At 37.9% G+C, this 17,631-nt stretch overlaps 1 protein-coding gene and 1 long non-coding RNA gene across 2 annotated transcripts in view; one reads left to right on the top strand and one right to left on the bottom strand.

Moving 5' to 3' along the window:
* The window catches only part of LOC148049491 (uncharacterized), a 51,978-nt gene extending 45,257 nt beyond the window's left edge, over nt 1-6,721 (top strand). Inside the window, exon 3 of the long non-coding RNA XR_015696523.1 lies at nt 6,118-6,721. This is a non-coding gene — a long non-coding RNA (uncharacterized LOC148049491). The remainder of the gene's footprint in view (nt 1-6,117) is intronic.
* Nucleotides 1-17,631, bottom strand: part of COL18A1 (collagen type XVIII alpha 1 chain) — a 195,023-nt gene that overhangs the window by 147,382 nt on the left and 30,010 nt on the right. The window lies entirely within an intron of this gene.

Below are 17,631 nucleotides of genomic sequence, written 5' to 3'. Positions count from 1 at the left end.
GGGGAAGGATACTGTAAAATCCCCATTCCCTCCTGATCAGCTGGGACTCAGGAGGCAGAGAATAAATGAGGGCGGAGCCAGTCAGAGGTGGCATTTACCGGTTCTCTGAACTACTCACAATTTTCGCTACGGGTTGTCCAGAACTGGTCAGAACCTGCTGAAAAGTATCTCTGGTGTATGAAATTTTCTGTACCGCAACATTCAAGTGAAGCAAAATATTCAGAAACTGAAGAAATAAAAACAGAGGTAGTAAAATGTCTATAAAAAGCAACAGTATTGCAGTGATTTAGCAGCAATTTCTGCAAAATCTAACCATCAACATCTTATGTGTTCTGCATTCTTGCTATTCTATTTCTCATGTTTGTGTTCTTACCTTCTTCCATAACAGATATTTTAATCTCACAGCAACCTTGTAAACTAATTTATGCCAAGAAACTTTCTCAAGGCCACTTACCCAATGAACTTCCAACTGATCAGGGAACTGAGTCTGGGTTTCCCATCACCAAAGCCATCCTCTAAACCCATTGTCTATTTTACAATATTATCCTAGTTGAGTTCATTCACCCTCTCCTTTTGCCCTTACCCTCACTTTAGTACAAAAGAAATACTAGTAAAAGCAGGCATGTAATTAGCCTCAGCGACGGGGACATTGTGAAACAGTTTATCTCAACCAATGAATGGGCCATGAATGGGCCATAACTCTAAACCACAAATTGGAAGACTTCAGGCTTTGGGTATCTACTTTGTCTTTATTTGAATGGTCACCAATAAATATTCACTAACAGCAGTCTCTCTCAGTGGGAAGGACAAAAAACTAAAGAAAGGGAAAGGTTCCCTTAGCACAGTTACAGTCCAGTAGTTTCTATTTGCCAGAACTGAATGTTCAGCCTTTTCTCACATAAATCAACCCTGTTCCATCTCACCTTTCCTTTATTTCAGCAAGCAGAGTGGTACTCTTTTAATTTTGCTATTTTAAATGCCTGGAAGCAAAACACCTTTCCTGGAAAGTGGCTTTAGCTCATTTACCTTTTCACAACCTTGGCAATTTGAAGAGGTGTGGATTTCAACTCCCTGAATATCCCAGCTAGCAGTTGGCTGGGGAATTCTGGGAGCTGAAAGTCCACACTTCAAGTTGCTAAGGATAAGAAACATCCAGGAGTGTCAAACTGGTGGCCCACAGGCCGGATGCATCAGGCTCAGGCCGCGCCCACTCCAGCTCCACGAAGGGGGAAAACATTACAAAATGACATGTGATAACGTGATGCCACGAGTTTGATGCCCGTGCAAGTTGGAGTCACACTTCAGTGTACAATGAAGAAGATATATTTTTTGAGTCCATGAACATATCCCCCACAGACAATCTCATAGGTAAGTGAAGAACAGACTATTTCCCTCTTCAGATCTGTCCTAGAATCTCAGGAACACTCTAGAGCAGGGATGTTGAATGTTGGCAACTTTAAGACTTGTGGACATCAACACCCAGAATTCCTCAGTCAACTATGCTGGCTAGGGTATTCTGGGATTTGTAGTCTACAAGTCTCAAAGTTGCCAAGGTTCGATATCTCTGCTCTAGAGCATATTTAGGAAGCTGATGAATAAGTATGAAGAGGAAACTGTGCAGATTTCAATGCCATTTTACACACATTATTTGAAATAAGTCTGGATTGTACAAGGCCATGGTTTTTCAGAAAATAGGCAAGATAGTTATTAAGGTGCACCTGGAAAAACTATAGATCCCATGTACTTAATATATCTTGGCAATCAGAATTCTCAATTCCCAAAGGAGGAGAGTTTTAAAAAACATAAGAAACTTTCTGATAGAGAGGAGGGGAAAATTCATTTCACCAGATTCTCCATCCTGCTGGCCATTGCACATTGTTGGATACCACCCTTAATTTCTGGCCTCGGAAGAGTAGATTTTTCTTCGTGCTAGTCAGCAAAATGTAAAACAGCTGTTTCCCACAACTGTCTGTGTCACTTAGCAAACCATTTTAGACTCTCCATTCATAAAGAAAGAGAAGCTAGCAAACTAAAGGATCAGCTGTTTAAACAACAGAACGACACTTTTATCCACTTTCAAAAGCAGGTGCTGATTGGCAAGTCATATTCTATTATTTATATTTAGGCATCTGCAAAAGGTTTTTCATCTATTACACTTGACGAAAACCTCTATGAGATTCCGTTTCTTAAATGCTAACATCCCAAAGCCCTGGAAAAACCACAGTGCTGATGGAGGATTCAGACTTGGGCTACTTCCAGAAGACCCAGCCTTCCACAAACTGCAAGAGTTCTGAGTCCTAGGTCAAGGAGGGGAAAAAAAATAAAACTTGATATGGTTCCTTGGATATCTAGGCTCCTTCACCACAGTTGAGTGGAAATGCCTTCTTTTACCTAAGAAATGAGACAATAGTAAAAAAAAAAAAAAAAAAAAACCAACACCTCACTCACTAAGCATTACAAATGAAAGTGAGGCAGTTGTGAGGAATATTGGTCTCTGCCATGAATGGTAGAGCCTAGTAGCCCAACATTGCTTTTACTGTATAGCAATAGCACTTAGACATATATACCACTTCACAGCCCTCTCCAAGCTGTTTAGAGGGTCAGTCTATTGCCCCCAACAATCTGGGTCTTCATTTTACTGACTTTGGAAGGGTGGAAGGCTGAGTCAACCTTGAGCTGCTGAGACTGGAGCTGCCGAACTGCTGGCAGCTGGCAGTCAGCAGAAGTAGGCTGCAATACTGCATTCTAACCACTGCACCATCATATAACCGATAGGCTCTTTTGCCTATCTCAGATATATAACTGCTTGTCTGAGATAGGCAACACAAGCAGGGGAAATCACACCTTAGTATCCATAACTCCTTCTACAAAGGCTAGAATAAAAGAAGGCTTCCCATCTTCTTCCCCATCAGAACAGGTAGGACTCAAGGTTCTCTCAGTTCAAAAGAAACCTCTGAAGGGACTGATTGTCTTCTCTACCATTGTAGTTAACATGATATTCCAGTTAAAACTCTGTTCAGATATTTAAATTCATGACCTGACATGCAAATGAAGCTCTAAATCAAGACATCATGGCCCTATGGCCCTGTAAATGTTGATAAACTACAGCTCCCAGCTTCCCTCAACTTTAATGCCAGCAGAAGCTACTGGCAGCTGGGATTTAGCAACACCTGGAGGGTCATGTGTGCCTCACACTCTAAACGTTGGTCTAATTTTAGGTAGATGTTCACTTTTATTTTGCCTTTCACACAGCAATCTTGAATGCATTATTAAGAAAGCCAATAGCAATGGCACCTACACTTATATATTGCTTCACAGTGCTTTACAGCCCGCTCTGTTTACAGAGTCCACCTATTGCCCCCAACAATTTGGGGTCTCATTTACCCACCTCAGAAGGATGGAAGGCTGAGCCCACCCTGAGCCTGGTGAGATTTGAACTACCAAATTGCAGGCAGCTGGGGATCAGCAGAAGTAGCCTGTAGTACTGCACTCTAACTGTCTCCACTGTGCCACCAATCATAATCATCATCTCAAATTAAATATTTTTTTAGAAAACCAAGCCCTTTTACATCTCAATCATTTTGGTCAGATAGCAGTATGATTTCTGATAGCACTCCAGACCTGGGCTATAAAAATAGGGACAGACACAATATGGCAGCAAGTAGATACAGAAAACACTTTTACTGCAATTTAATTGTTACCTAGATTTCTGCATCCAAGGCTGGGAGCCTTACTTTCTAAACAAAGAAGCATTTGTTTCAAATATATGGGGAATCTCCCCCTTTTTTGGTTTCCTGGGAAATTTGAAGCACAACTGCAAATCTGAAAGGAACAGTATTACCCAGAAATACAATTAAATAGCCCAAATAATTCAAGATAGGAAAATAACCAAATGTTGTGGATGACAAACCTCACAATCCTTTTCTACTAATCAAGCCACTTCTGTACAAAACAGCGGTTACCATATCATGTGTTACTGCCTTACGTCAATTAGTCAAACAGATAAAGTGAAAGCTTGAGGTTAAGCATGTTTATGAGTTAGGAAGGACTAAAATAATTAGCTGAAATCTATAGACAGATGGTATCTTTAAACTTTACTACTTGGGCTGATAGTAATCTCAGTTTGGCCAGAGTCCGGAAATAATAGGTCAGGATTTCAGAAACCAGCTGGTTTTTTTTTCTTTTTTTCTCCCTGGGCACTGGAAGAAATTGCTACTTTTGAAAAAGGTTGTACTTTACTTTTTGATAACATATAATCAGTAATTTCAACTGAAGAAGCCCTGAATCAACAGACTGCAAAGTTTACCAATTATCAGTGATTGTAAGCTTTGACTTACAATCACAATGTCTGTTGCTAAGCAAGACAGTGAGTTTTGCCCCATTTTATGACCTTTCTTGCCACAGATGTTAAATGAATCACTGCAGTTGTTACATTAGTAACAGGTTTTTAAATGAATCTGGCTTCCCTGTTGACTTTGCTTGTCAGAAGGTTGACCAAGGTCATCAAATGACCCTGGGACACTGCAACCAGCATGAATTCATGCCAGTTGCCATGGTTGTAAGTTGAGAATTGCCTACATTTATCTGGATTTGTGCTTAAAGCTTTCCCAAAGAAAAAAGAAGGGGTTTTACGGTATATGGACTTCAACTCCCAGAATTCCTCAGACAACATGGCAACAAGAATTAATTTTGCTTTGCATTTGAAGAAAAAAATATTCTTGACAACATTTGATTGAGAATTTAAATGTCGATAATATGCAGCAATGGCAAACTAACAGTATATATCCATAACAGAATTTTAACCAAATTTAAGCAAGAATGATCACCATACTTCATACAGCATAGCCAGTTTGGTCTAGTGGTTACGCTAGAAATCAGGAGACTGTGAGTTCTAGTCCTGCCTAGCCATGAAGGCCAGCTGGGTGACTTTGGGCCAGTAGCTCTCTTAATCAGCCCAATTCACTCCGCAAAATTATTGTTGTGGAGAAATACAAGGAGGAAGATGTGTTAGATATCTTTGCTGCCTTAAATTATTTGTAAAAATAATAAAGGTGAAATACAAGCAAATAAATTAATATATAAATGGAAAAAATAGTCACTTGCAGTTTGACTTTGGGGGGAGTCTACATATCTACAAATATTACAAATTAACAGATGTATAAAAAGGGGGGAAACAGAAAACCAAATCTCCTTTTTTCCTACTTTTTGATATTTTGTGTTAAATTTGCTTTATCTATCTACCTGATCGATAGACATATAACAATACAGTGGCGACTTTAACCCTGTGGGAAACTAACCCTCTCTTAGAAGAATGAAATATTTTGAGAAATATTTTTTAAAAAGGCAGGTTAAAATATTTCCCTTAAAAGAGAAATAAAAATCTTAAGGGAGACAGAAACTCAGAGCCTCGGTTCTCTGCCACCACAACCTACAAAGTTAGTTATGACCCCTACAACATCCAATAGAATATATGTTCTTGCACAGGAACAGGAAGTTAAAGTGCAAAGCCCAAGAGAGGGTATAAATACCCCTTTCTCACAGCTCCATGTGCTCAGCAACCCAGAACCCACGTGGTTTTGCTTCATTAAACCATTTTTCCAATCACCCTCCATGTTTCCAGTGTCTTTTCCCAGCTTGGAACGGAAGCAGATTGATATTTCTTCCAACCTTTCCAAATACCAATACAAAATAATCAATTTAAGATCAAAATCAAAATGTTTATCATACAACAGATCCCTTGATGCAATTCAAAGCAATTCATTTTTCAATGTTATGCTCAACTTTGGATGAAAAAGTCAAATAATTCTATGTTTGTAGTATTGATATCCTAAATTGTAATTACTATTGATAGAATACTTTTTTCTCTTCTCCACCGTACCAAAACCACACAATGTATTAAGATTTATAATAACATAATAAAAAGAAAACAAAAACAAAGGAAAGGAAAGGAAATTGCATTCAACAAAGAATATAGAGTGAGTAATAACAGTTATACATAAATGGTGAAACATTACCGCAAGTAGATCAATATGTACACCCTCGTGCCAATGTTTACCATAGAATTTACTGCGAAAATTGAGAAATTTAAAGATTACAAATGCTGCTTTCTTGTTTCAGATGTTTGCTGAAGGAAGGAAAAAAATGAACACCCCTCTTCCTACAGAAGTGAGAATTGTATGTGTCAGGGGGGAGAAATAAGATGAATGTAGCAGGCATGGCGTAGTTAAGCATTATATGTGCTAAAAGAAGAACAGATTGTGTCAAAATGAATAGGTGATAAATAAATGTGAAGGGACTGACCATAATGAAAGAATTGTTTTGACTGGTTTAGTCATATTGAAAATGAATGAAGATTAGATTACAAATCAAATATACAAAGGGGGAAAAATGAAATGGATGGAATGGAAGGGGGAAATTGAGAAGGCTGGAAGGAGATGATGCATGGCTTAAAAGGGAGGGATGGAAAATTTAAAGAACAAAAGGCGATGGATAAAAGCAAGTATGAATATGATGGAGACAAGGATAATTTGCAAAGGTGTGGTATTAGGGTAAACTAGATCTCCATGTTTTCTTTTTCTGACTTCATGTTTTTATTTGGCTATTTCTTTGTTCTCTTTTTCTGTTATTTGTATAATGTTGCTTATCCCCAAAATGGCATACCATGAAGACACATATGCAGTTATGTTGATATTATTTTTAAAATATCACTAAGTGTTTGCATTTGAGCACTGTCCGATACATGTCTATTCAAAAGTAAACTGTATCTGAGGTTTTCTCTTTTCTGGGCCCAATTCGAGTTAATGGGTTATTATAAGCCACTTATCTGAACAATTTAGACATACTATTTTCAGAGCTCTTTTTAGAGATTTAATTGAAGTAATACAGAGGGGGTTTGGGGAAGGGTGGATGAGGGAGGGAAAGGAAGAATTCCAGTATTCTAAGTTTTCACAGAATGATAAATTGACTCTGTTTTACTTCACCTAGGGCTAATTGACAGACCAGAGATAAGGTGACAGGGGGATATGACTGGAATGTGACCTCTTCACACAATGCTTCCCAGCCCCCTTCCCCATTAATAAATTACCTTCAAGACTGAAAAGGACAGAATGGGATCTGAGAATGTTCAACTAAAAAACTTGCTAGGAGAGCTGCAGATAGTTTATTTAACCTTCCATCTATTTGCCCACGCTGTGCAGCTCCACTCATGCATTAAATATTTCACAGAGACTGAAAATGGGTATTGGATACAACTTTGTTCTCAGCAAAAGTGGGAATTACATTGATTGGACACCTTTGTGAAAATAATTTGCACTTGAGCCAAAATTATCAATTGTCTTTTGCAGAAAATAGTCTTTTTGGGGGGGGTGTCCCCCAAATAAAGCAATAGAAAACTCTTCAATGACATTTTTATGGAAGATATTTAAACCTGCAGTTGGAACCATTTATTTATTTATATATTTATTTCCCACTTTTATTATTTTTACAAATAACACAAGGCGGTGAACATATCCAACACAGCTCCCTTCTCCTATTTTTCCCACAACAAAACAAAACAAAATCCTGTGAGTGGGTTGGGCTGTGAGTGATTGACTGGGCCAAAGTCACCCAGTTGGCTCTCATGACTAAAGCTCACAGTTTCTTGCTTTCTAGCCTGGTACCTTAATCACTTGACCAAACTGGCTCATTAATCTTATAATATTATATTTTTCAAGGTTTTCATAAACAATACCTTCACAATACCTAACATAAAGGTATCCTGTTTCATTCAGAATTGTAGAAATCAAAATATTTCTAAAAGTTTTGTAGCTCAATACAAAAAATATTTATTTGTATTTGCAAACAAAAACTACAGCGGATAAATAAAAACCAAATATTTACCGCACAGAGCTAAAATGTTAGCAATTAAGCTTTCCAATTCTTTCACACACATAAGAAAGCTAAAATGAATCCTTAAATATTAGTGTGTTGAAAATAATAGCTATTACAGCCAGCTGACACTTCTTTTTCAAAACCCTGTATGAAATTTCTTTGTCGCCCTTGAAAATAATGCCATTTGGCAAGTTATGTGCTTATATTCATCCAAGAATAGATGTACTGCGAAATTTTGCGTGACTGACCTGGTACATTATGGCACATGGCAAAAACAGAGTTCGCGAGGCCTGCAGGCAGCCCTCCCGAGCTCTGTTTCCACTGGCAGAAGGTTGCAGAAGGCCATCACAGCTTAGAATGGAGCTCGGGACTCTGTTTTTGCTGGGAGAGTGCTTGGGCCACCACAGGCACCCCCAACATGACTGATGTTCAGCTGGCCATGCCCAGCCTGGCCCCCGAGGTCAAATACAACCCTGATGAGGCCCTCAATGAAATTGTGTTTGACACCCCTGTACTAGACCTTTTCTAGCATGGCAGTGCAGAAGAATAATGAGAGTTTTAGGTCTGCAATATTCAGAAAACTAGATATTGTCTATGTTTGCCTCAGATAAATATGCTGGTTTATGCCTCTGACATAAACGGTGGAGATCTGCAGAAATCCACATTATATAGAGCACTAAGAAAGTAATATTTTATAAGGCCAATATAGCACTTCATTGTTAAGATATATTTTCTTTAATGGTTCGTAACATATAGAATTTTGTCATGCATCCCCACTGAAAATCATGTGTTCCTCTGATGGCATTTCCCAATCTGGGATGAACCAGAAATATATTTGGAAGGCATATGCTGATAGAAGGCTACTCAATGAAAAATAATGTTACTCAAAATCTATTTGATGGCACACAACCAATCAATTCTATCCATATAAAAATACATCCAGTTTTATAATCTTATCTGTTTACACAAACATATGCTAAGGAATCACCCATTTCATTTACACTGAAACAATGCCGAACCTCAATCTTTGGGATAGAAACCAATAATAGAAACCAAAACCTGACAGTCAGGAAAGAGAGGAATCTCTACAAATTATCTTCTTAAAACTGTTTTCAGAAGCTAAGCCAAGGGAAGAAAATCTGGGGTTCTCAAATTGCTTTGGATTTCAACTTTGAATAACCTTGAGTTGGTATTTCCAATGCCAAGAGAATGTTGGACTGTAGTTAAAAACCTCTGGTGAGATCCAAGTTGCTTACTTGTAAGTTAAGGAAAAGGCTAGGTATTGTTCTCAATGATACTATTGGTGGATTCCTAACCAGTTCATTTGGAGGGCATTCTGCGCACATGCTGCTTGCTTCGCTCTCTCACGCGCCTACCACATATTACTGCACATGCACAGTTGACTGAAAATTGTTCTGCGCATGCACAGAAACATGCCAGCAACAACAAAAGAGATCAGGAAACCGGTTTGGGGACCTGGCAGGCCTGGATCGCTGCCGGTTCCAGCGACCCAGGCTGCCATACCACTAATGGTAAGAACCCACCACTGAATGATACATATTGGATCTGGCAAGTCAAGGTACTACTGGACTGAATTCTGGTATACTTCTGGAATCTTAAATAAAAACAGATAGCATGACCAAGGCCTTCTCTGAAAAATGTCTACTTGATCCTGCTAAGGACAAGATAGCTGCCTCTTGATAAGCCCAACAATATTCTATGTATGTACATTCTGAGACTAATTTAGGAACTTTTCCAGAATAGGGCTCAACTAAAAGCCATTGCCTTTTTTCATTTTAATTTCATTTTTAAGCCCTTATCACTTAATCAATACTTTAGACTAGAAGCAAAATCTCTTTGCATATATTGTGACTCATGAACTACTCATCAAATTTGATAATTACTCACCAAATTTCTTATTAGCAGAAGGGAGTATAGTATGATTCCTATTCTTTTTCATTAAATAATATCACAAATTAAAGTACCTGTTATGTTTAAACCAGTACAGATGATAACCCTCTGCAAGTAATTAATCACTATAGGCTGCTACCAAAAACTTAACAAAAATGTTCTTTCTATCATGTAAGGATATTTCTCAATGGTTAATGCTAACATTTAATATTCACATCTGAAAATAATTCTTAATGTCAATACTGTAATAGTTTTAAAATGGATTTTTCAAGTGAGACTTTTGTTTTAGCTATATAGTTACAGTAGATCTCCAAGTATATAAAGGAGATTTGAACAGTTCCTATTTTGTAAGGCTAAAGAGAGTTTTTGACTCATCTTTCTTCTTTCTTTTTTTTTTGCCCTGTTGGATGCTTGTTTTTATGAATTACAACCCCTGGTAAAAATAAAAATATTGGGTTTCTGTCTGGATGGTCTCTTGTGACGAGCCGATGGACAGAGAATGGAAGCAGTGGACTTCCTCCCATATTTGGGCATACCAGGGGTTGTAACTTTAAATACATACCTATTCCCTGGGTTGGCTGATAAGGAGAAGAACTCTGTGGCTTAGTGGTTAACACATCTGCCTAAGATGCAATACAGCACAGGTTCTAATCCCAGTAAGGGTATGGCTAGCTGATGAGAGCTAAATAGCTTGAAATACATCTATACTAGTCTCCCTTTACTTATTTATCAGCACAAATACTATATATGTGTGTGTGTGTGTGTGTGTGTGTGTGTGTAATTAGTGTCACAAATACAAATACAACACATATATATGTATATATAGCACAAATACAACACACACACAGACACACACAGACATATATATATATATATGTATGTATAAAACATCCCATCAGATGACAGTCACACTTCATATAATAATTAAATATTTAAAACCTCAGTAAAGCATTACCTACAGACTCACATGCAGATATTTTTCAAGTGTATTATAATAATAAGTAGATATATTATTTCAAATGTCTCTGTCTGTCTATCTATCATCTATTTGACACAATACAGAATATGTATGTATGTATGCATGCATGCATGCATGTATTGTGTCAGACAGAAAGGCAAATACACACACGCACACATGTGAAACAAGGTATCTATTACTTATAATATTGGATAGATTTCATAAATATCTAAAACAAATGAATATACAGTCAAAAATAAGATCTGTTTTTAATTTAAACACTTAATCTATGAGATGGATGACCTGATAAATATGATGAAATAAATACATAAATTGTTCAGTTCACCCACGACATTCTGTGTCAAAAAACTCTTTCATGAGTGCAGAGAGCACAGGATCAGCCTTTTTGTATTTTCAGAGCCTTTGACATCCTTTTGTCAGTTAGAAGAGACTAATCATTTTGTGTACTGTGATCATGTCATCTCTCTGGCATTTCTAAATTACTGTGAATTGTACATTATGTGTCTATTCAGCTGCTAAACACATTCATATGCAATACTCCATGTTTCCATATCTGAAATGGATCTCTCCTGATGGATTTTCCTGCTGTAAAACACTGGCTATGCTACTGCAGTGAAAGAATTAATTCCTTGGTACAGTGAGCTGCCATTCTTGCTTTGGCTCTTGCCAATCTAGTTCGAAAGCATGTAAATGCGAGTAGATAAATAGGTACCAATTCGATGGGAAGGTAACAGCATCCCATACACCTCAGCATATGTCATGCCAGTCACATGATCATAGATACATCTTCGGACAATCCTGGCTACCTCAGATAGGAAACGGAAATGAGCACCGTCCCCTAGAGTTGGACATGACTGGACAGGGGAAACCTTTCTCTTGTTACAGAATTCAAGTATAACTCTTTGCAAAGGTCTCTGATTAATAAGCTGCAGAATGAAATCCACAATACAGCAAGATCAGAACCTTGCAAGGTTCCAGAGCTAAGAGAACATTCATTACACAGCCATAGTTTGATCAAGCTTCTGAAATAAGCCAAATATATTTTAATCTATTTTAATACACCAGAGACAAAGCCCATTTTACACCCCACCCTTTTTTTTTTTTTTTTTTTGCAAAACAAGGTAGGATACCACTCAGAGGTATTCTCAGGGTGAGCAGTAAATAAAAATAGAATCAATCCTGTTTCAACCTAACATTAATTTTGTTTCAACTTTTCCTCACTGAAAATATTTCTGGATTCCTCTTACTTGTAAATAGAGAACTTAAAAGCCACATTCAGTGGCCTTACTGATCTACATTTTCTTGAATCTTGTTTTTTATTTTTATTATTGAAAGCACCTTACTTGCAAGAATGCTTTATTTCACCAATACATTATGTCACAGTATCTAGTGCCTTCCAAATATTCTGAACCGAACTTCCAGCATCCCCAGTGACTATGGGCAATAGCAGGCCAATCCAACTGGGAGAAGGCATCAAACTGGGGTCCTTGCTTCACATACTATCCGATTACATTAATATTGTCAGATTGCACCATGCAGTTTACAATCATCAAAAGGTACAACACAAGCTTAAACAAAAGTGCCACAAATGCCAAGAACGCCTAGAGGCTGGGAAAAACATAGGAGAGCATCCAGGCATATGATGCAAGAACATTAAGCTCTTATTTAATAAGCAACCTTGGCTCTCTCCAACAAAGATTATTAATGAGCCAGAATTGCAAAAATAATAATAATAATAATTCTGTCAACTCCAGTTAGGACAAGAAAGTCCTAAGTTGAAGCCAAAATCACCCAGCAACCAAACTTAACAGAAAGCAGTCAGAAGAACAAAAAAGAGGGGGGGGGCAAATGTTTATTTTGTCATTCCAGTAGCTCCCCGCCCCCCATTCTGCATACTTAACAAAACAGCTGAGGACAAAACAAAAGGAACTACAATTGACATTACAGTTTCATAAAATCCTTCTATCAATAATGCTGTTTTCACAATCCCTTCATCATCTACTAAGCTAGAAACAGTACAGTCATTTCTTGAGACTGGAGTACAATCAAGACAAAGAAAGCCCCTCCCCAAAAGACAAGGTTACCCAAATAACAAGTCATGTTGTCCTTAGATACTTACTTTGGCTGAAGGACGCTGTATGTGTGTATGTGTGTATGTATGTATATATGTATACACAAACATATACATACAAACATACATACATATTACTGCTGATTCGGCACACATTTTTTTTTGCCAAACTGAGCCAAACCGGTAGGAACCCACCTCTGATCCAGACCTAAATCAAAACCCATATTAGATTTAATCCAAGAAAGAGACAATAACATTTAATAATCCAGAGCTTTTAACTCCAAAAGTTAAGGCAACAGAACAAAAGATACATCTTTTCAAACAAAGCTATCAGGCACCCATCTGTATATACTGCAGGCTTTTTGAACAGATGTTTAAATCTTTCTGTTGGCTCCTTACAGCCAAACTGAACATTTCAGTAAAGTGCCATAATTGGAATATCCTAATGTAATTTATTTTCCTCCAAAAGGCCAGCCACAGAGAAGTCTGATTTAGACAGGAGACACAGGGGTGGAATGAGATTCATCAACTTAATCTCTTTCTTCAAAAGCTGCCTATCAATACAGGAAGCTTTTCAATGCGGAGCTAAAGACCTTTATCTAAAGGTCTGTTCATGGAAGAAGCATGCATCATCACTGGGAGGAGAATTAACTGGCAAAGGAAAGGCATGTCTTGTGCAGGTGATCTACACAGCATATGAGTAATGCATTCCATAGGCACCGCAGTTGCTCAGAGACTGTTCCATGCAGATCGGAGCGTGATAACAACAGGGTGTGATAAACTAAAATTATTCTGCTCCTTTCTACCCTCAGGCACCCAAGTTCTTCAGAGAATTCTATGGCAAAAGCACCCTAAGTCCTGCCTGCCCAGCTTATAGCCACCAAGCCAAACACACCTTCCATCAGGCATTCAATACATTTCCTGCTTTTATGGCCATACAGCTAGCCTGGGCATATCTTCTCCTTTCTGACCCAGAAAGCTCATGGCCATGACACAAAGAGTCTGACATTTGAATGACTAAGTACATGGCAAATGTAGCTTGGAGAAGATTCTCCTGGGAAAGTTTCGACTTTTTTTTCTAGAGAAATGAAGATTATTTCTCTTTTCGTTATCTATGACCCATAAAAGCCTCGAGAGGAAATTGGCCATTGGTGTCCTTCAAATTCCACATCTAAGTATTGTCCTTCACATGTTCCCAAGAAAATATATTTTCCAGCTGTTCCCCCTTCCTCTCTCAACTTATCTCTTAAATCTCCAATAATAAAGATTAAATGTTCTCCGTGGCTCGGTCCCTTCTGAGAACGTACAGGTCAACTGAAGAACCTCTCTATGGTATTAATCATTTAGACATTATGTAGCTCCAATCAGTGGATGCATATTGTATTTCTCAGCTTTATTGTTCACTCGTGCAATGTCTTAAAGATATTTAAGTATTTGCATACTCCTTATAATTCACAGGGGCACAGCCAGTGCTTCAAACTGTGCTTGGATCACAAGACAGCACCCAGCAGAGTTAATTTCTCTTGGCATCCAAGAGGCCTTATGCCCCATCTGATTGTTTCACGGTTTATTTATTTAGAGCAGCTAGCATATTACTAAGATGGTGGGGTGGTGGCAACTATGGTCCCTTTATGACCTGTGGACTTTAACTCCCAGAATTTCTGAGCCAGGCTGGCTCAGGAATTCTGGGAGTTGAAGTCCACAGGTCATAAGGGGTCCATGGTTGCCCATCCTTGTACTAAGCAGAGCACCAACCTTAAACATAATCTGTAATTCTGTCAATGCCAATGGACTTTACATAGTTTCAACCCTACAGAGTTTCAAGAGGCATTCTTAGGGAGGGGGAGGGGGAGGTTGCACCACACATTTGTGTTTAAGATCACAAATGTCACAGGAACCTGCCCAAGCAAAAGACAGAAATATAAACTTGACTACTGGGAAGAATTCAGGGAGGCAAAATAAGTATGTGAGGAGCAAACTCATCAGTTTTCCTTCTGGTAAATGCATATATTTGATTGACTACTTCCATTCTGGCAATCCATTCTGCCGCAACCTCCCTCACGGACCCTCCCAAATTTCATATGTGCTCTGTATTCCAAAAGTTGGGAACGTCTTAAACATAGAATTTGAAATGATATAAATAATAATAATAATAATACCAAAACCGAATTAACTGAATAGGGGTTTGCTTTTTCAAAAGATACGCAAACATTATATCAAGTGACCCTAATCAAGGAAAAAATAGATTTGCCACTTAAATAGGTTCTCATTACTTTTACTCCAGATTAAGACTGTGTGACAGAATTTAAAATGCTGCAGCACAATTTTCCATGAGATCTTTTTGTTCCAAGGGCAACCCACAGACTTGCAAAACATTCACTCTCTTCCCACACTTAGGCAAAAGGCACATACACACACTTAAACTTGTTTACAAAACACAAAAGGCCAGTTGAATATCTGAAAGTAGCTTGCTATTTGGGCTTCCATTTATGCTGCCATTCTATTTAAAAAGGAAATGGGTTTTTGTCTGTAAATGTTATCATCATCTTCAAAAAAAATATAGAAGGAAAGAATTTTAAATAAAACAACGATTTCTCTATTTGGAACTTTCTATTTCTTTATTATGAAACCTTTGATGGGAAGTGAAAATTGACCATGAATTTAGTAATTCATGATTTGTGCCCAAAGCTCAATATGAAGAATTTCTGTGACTGCTCTTTTTCTATTTAAAAATCAGTAATACAAAGTACCAAGCCATGGACTTGGGAACTAATAATAAATAGGATCTTGCCTTGAGGCACTGGGTGGGAGATAGGTTGTTCCATTCCTCTTCTATGTGCCGTGTTCATGCTATTATCAGGATGTGCACAATGAGAAATGTTACAAAGGACTTCGACCAATGACACCGATTCCAAGAGAAACTGTTATTATATTTCTATCAGTTAATATAGTATTTCTACATAGAATTGGCCAATAATCATCACAGAGAGTTGTTGGTCCAGCACAAAAAACAGACTTGGAATAAACACTGATGCAGATCATACAAAGGAAGGACCTGCATAACTTGCTTTCAAAGATTTCCTATAATATTTGCATCCACATAACCAATTATTAGGCTATGCCATTTGCTATTTTGCTGCACATTTAAACCATCTAGCAAATTCAATAATTTTGAGGAAAGCTAACAGGGTATTTTCAGTGAACGGCATTTAACATTCTTTAGAAAAAGGATCCTAAAGTATGATAGCTAAAAAGATACTTCAACAAAACTACGAAACTAAATTAAGTTATCCACCACTGAACTTGATTGGTGTAATTGATGTTGCCTTTTTTCAATGGGGTATGAAAAAATAGGAGAAAATAAAATTTTCGTATTTATAAAGTTCTTTGGGCTATAAACTGCTGCCTGAGGGAGTTGGGATTAAACTGTTTTTGGATTTTCAAATAATGTTTACTTGGTTTTATTCCCTCCTTTTTTTCCCCTACTGCTACTTTTTTGTTATCATTGCAATTAGGAAAGACTGAATATAAATAATACATATTTCTAAGGGGTTGGGAAGCTTGATGAGCTCCGTGCTATTACTAGACTGGAGAAAGTTCTCTTATGTCAGCATGAAGCCAATTCTCCCAAATGCCTGTGTCAGCAAGAGGTGATTTAAGAAAATAAGTAGTCATGAATTAGTTTTCCAAACTTGGGGAAGAAAACCATGTTCATCTCAACATACTGTATACAGGCAGAAGGAATTCATTAGAATACTATTGGGAGGAAATAGTTTCCTCACTAAAAAAATGAACAGTGAGACAAGACCTCACTGCTAACTTAAAATGCACTTAATTTATGGCAGAAGGAAACAGGTGATCTGTTTTTAAAGTCTAACCCAATCTATTATTTTCCACAAATAAAATGAGGACAGCAATGATATATCATGGTTGAGGCTGAAGAAGATAAAAGCTTGCATGGCCTTTGAAATTTTATTAATCTTAATAAAAATATGACCAACTATGGAAAGTAAAGGTGAGGAGTACATAAATTAATAATAAGTATGTGTACATGGAGGGATGGGGTGGCTCAGTGGCTAAGACGCTGAGCTTGTCGATCAGAAAGGTTGGCAGTTTGGTGGTTCAAATCCCTAGTGCCGTGTAACGGAGTGAGCTCCCGTTACTTGTCCCAGCTCCTGTCAACCTAGCAGTTCGAAAGCATGTAAAAAATGCAAGTAGAAAAATAAGGACTACCTTTGGTGGGAAGGTAACAGTGTTCCATGCACCTTCGGCAGTTAGTCATGCTGGCTACATGACCATGGAGATGTCTTCGGACAGCGCTGGCTCTTTGGCTTTGAAACGGAGATGAGTACCACCTCCTAGAGTCGGGAACGACTAGCACATATGTGTGAGGGAAACCTTTACCTTTATGTGTACATGACAAATGCACACTGGCTTTTCAATCAAGTCATCAAGAGCCCTGAAGGATATTCATCCTGTAAATTACAGCAGCATAAATGGAATCGTAATATTGCACAGAGGAATTCCCTTCTAGATCTTCTTTTTCTATGCTACAATGACACTGTTGTTCAGCTCTCCATTGTTAATTATCAACAGGCTGAAAAGCCATGGTATTCCCAGCCTACAAAAATGGAAAACTGGACTTAAGGGTGAAAATGTGTAATGTAACGGGTAGGAGGATAACAGGATGGGGTTAACTTCTTCCTCCAATTCAGATGGCCGGGACAAACATCTGTAACATTCTTCTCCTACAGAGTTTCCTCAAGCAGAAGCAAAAATTGTACAATATTTACCCAAAAAT

This window comes from Thamnophis sirtalis, unplaced genomic scaffold (genome assembly GCF_051295495.1).
Source record: "Thamnophis sirtalis isolate CommonGarterSnake01/CBP01778 unplaced genomic scaffold, rThaSir2_p1.2 scaffold_1, whole genome shotgun sequence".
NCBI lineage: Eukaryota > Metazoa > Chordata > Lepidosauria > Squamata > Natricidae > Thamnophis > Thamnophis sirtalis.
Note: the sequence above shows the minus strand (reverse complement) of the source record. Positions and strands in the feature narration are given on the sequence as shown.